Raw genomic sequence first — 3,185 nt, forward strand, 5'->3', positions numbered from 1 at the left:
AACAAGTGAAGATTTTACAGTTTCAGGAGATACAACAAAAAAGTCTCCATCCATTAGCAAAAAGAAGAAGAGGAAAAGGTTCCAAATGACTATAAAAAGAAAAGCATTTGGTTTCCTTACAAAAGAACCATGCAGTCTTTGTGTTAGCTAAGATGCAAGTGGTAAAAATCTCCCTTTAGATAAATTTTATACATATGGTTTCCCTTCAAGATGGGAGCTGTTCCACATGGCCCTTTTCTTCAAAGAAATAGCAGAGAGAGAGAGAGAGGAGGAGAAGGAGGAGGAGGGAAGAGAAGGCTTCTGGGAGCCTGCTAAGCTCCACCCACTGGCAAATGTGAGTCACTAACTTTACTTTACAACATTTTTTACCATCAGTAGTATACACTGTGGCCTTACAAAGCTCACTAGTCCCCATGGTATGGTCTCCATACCAAATACTGATTATCAGAAAACATGGCTATTTCATATTAAGAACATAAGAATGTAAGAAGAGCATGCTGGATCAAGCCAATGGCCCATCTCACCCAACATTCTGCTCTCACAGTGGCTGACCAGAAGCCTGTGGGAAACCAGCAAGCAGGACAATAATACTCTTCCCTTCTCTAAGTTTCCAGCAACTGGCATCCAGAAGGATTGTTGTCTCCAAATGTGGAGGCTGAGCATAGCCTTGATAACTATAGGTATTACTACTACTACTACCGTTACTCCTGCTACTGCAAATAATAATAATAATAATAATAATAATAATAACAACAACAACAACAACAACTTTTATTTGTATCCCACCCTCCCCGGCTGAGACCAGGCTCAGGGCGGCTAACATCAAATAGCAAATATTCACTGCAACGCTGTATAAGTTTGGTTCTGTCAGTTCTTCAGCAGCTGTTTCAGGCATGTGTGAGTGTGTGGTAAGTGAATCCTAGCAATGATAGTAAATCCATATCTGAAAAGGGGTGTGAGAGATAGCAAAGGTACCAAACCACATTAGGCAATCCTTGTTGTTGTTGAGGAAATGATTTGAAAATAATGCCCTTTTGACAGGAAAGTGAATAAAAAGCACTATTTAACATTATTAAGATTAGTCAAATGCAGGTCACTTTAGGCTGAAGCTACCATTTCTGGCATTTGATCAATTGAATTTATATCCTTTTCTTCCTCCTCAAGAAGCCCAGAGTGGAAAACAGATAATATAATTTAAAACCAAAAAGAAAGCAAATTCTAAAACAGTTCAGAACTTTCTAAAACCAACACACACACACACACACACACACACACACACACACACACACTATAGTGTAAAACATTCTAAAAGCAATTACAATCAAACAGAAACTTGTATCCAATGATCTTGAGCTTGTCAGGTATAATATTCTTCAATACTGTATTACCCATGTGGGAACTGTCCTTGGGGGACTACTGTGTTTTTCACTAAGTCTCTGTTTTTCTACAGGAAACTACAGCATCAATGAGACAGACCAGAAGTGTTTTCTGTCCAGAAAACTGATTAAACAATGGCCAATCACAATTTCCAAGTGCATGGGTTGAATATAACAAAGTCGTTGCATGAGCTGAACAAGGTTCTGTTTGCACATCCCTGGCTCTTCTTTGTCTTTGTGTCTCCTAACCCTCTCCCCCCCCCCATACACTCTTGGTGGTTGGGGGTACACCCAAAGCAGATTTCAGAGGATGCAGGTTGGAGGAGGGGGAGGGAATATTCTGTGACTTTCGCCTGCAGAATGACTAATATGACATTAAAGGGGGCGTATAAAAAGCTTATTTAGCTTATTTACCATGAATACTTGTTCTGCCTAGAGGAAACATGGGCCAGCTTAACTTAACACCAAATCAATCATTAATGCTGTCTTGCAAGTCCTCCACACACCACTTTAAATAAGCTAGTTTATCATTATTCGGCCTCTTCAAGGGAAGTATTAAGGACTCTAGAGATGTGTCCAAAGTACTTTGCTTGTTATACATGCTTTCTTTTCCAGGGCATTGGAAAGCAGTTTCATAATATTGGCACAAAATCATCACTCATCTCATGCTTCAGGAACCAAAGTAGATGCTCAGGGAACGTTCTTTTAAATTTGAGCTTTATGAAGTTATGGACTAAAGTTAGGCATATTGTTCTGTAAATATCCCTTCTGGCTGTATTCCCTGCACATGTTGTTGGACTACAAGTCCCATCTTCCCTGACAATTGGGCATGCCAGTCCAAAACATCTGAAGGGACCCAGATTGAGAAAGGCTGCTCTAGAAGAATATATGACCCACATTTTCAAGTGAGCAGAACTTTGACATCTGGAGGCACACAAGCCAGTTCTGTACTTTAACTGAAATTTGCATTCAGAAAGTCAGGCTTTTAAAAACTTCTTGCCAATAAATATAAGGGTTTCCTTTTAACAGGAAGATGAGGGCCAAGTCCTGGTATCAGTGCAAGCATCCAGGCTGAGACCTGGGATAAAAACCTCTTCCGGTTCCATTAAACTTTTAAGGTGTGGACATGTTGCCACCAAAAAGCCACCAAAAGACAACAACAACAACAACAACAACAACAACAATAATAATACTCTGGGTGGCTTCCAACAAAACACTGAAATACAATAACCTATTAAACATTAAAAGCTTCCCTAAACAGGGCTGCCTTCAGATGTCTTCTAAAAGTTTGGTAGTTAAAATTTGGTAGTTAAAATTCAGTTGCTTCATAGATGGATGTGTAAATAAAAGGCAAAATGACCCCTTTCAACGCTTCACATACTAAGTTAGTTCTCCATGCATTATAAAACTTCATGCTTACTGTGATTTCCTTCCGCTGTGTGAAGCAACTATGCAGTGCAAGGACCAGAATGCTGCTCTGTGTGAGATGGGTGGAAGAAGGTCCATACTGACCTTTCATGAGCTGAGCCAATTTTGTGACTATTATTTGCCTTGCAGAAGTTGAACACATAGAGCAGTTATGTTCAAGTGGGGGGGGGGGGAGCTAATCTGGCTCAATTCCATCCTTGATGGGTGGCACTGGTTGGCAGTTAAAGTTCAGCCATCTTAAGGTGGCAGCAGCTAGCCAGGTGGTGCACTGAAATTTAAAAGATGAGAGAAAGCTACCAGTGTGTGGTGACTTAGGAGGTTGGGGCACATGGTCTCCTTCTGCCAGGGAATGGGGGAAGAAGTGATAGGCTGGAATCAGCA

At 40.6% G+C, this 3,185-nt stretch overlaps 1 long non-coding RNA gene across 1 annotated transcript; it reads left to right on the forward strand.

The window, feature by feature from the left end:
* Window positions 1–795: 795 nt before the first annotated feature.
* On the forward strand, window positions 796–1,589 carry LOC310835694. Its single transcript, XR_014559731.1, has 2 exons — window positions 796–908; window positions 1,451–1,589. It is a non-coding gene; the product is annotated as an uncharacterized lncRNA (long non-coding RNA).
* Window positions 1,590–3,185: the final 1,596 nt, after the last annotated feature.

This window comes from Podarcis gaigeae, assembly GCF_964106915.1.
Source record: "Podarcis gaigeae genome assembly, chromosome: 2".
NCBI classification, from domain to species: Eukaryota; Metazoa; Chordata; class Lepidosauria; order Squamata; family Lacertidae; genus Podarcis; species Podarcis gaigeae.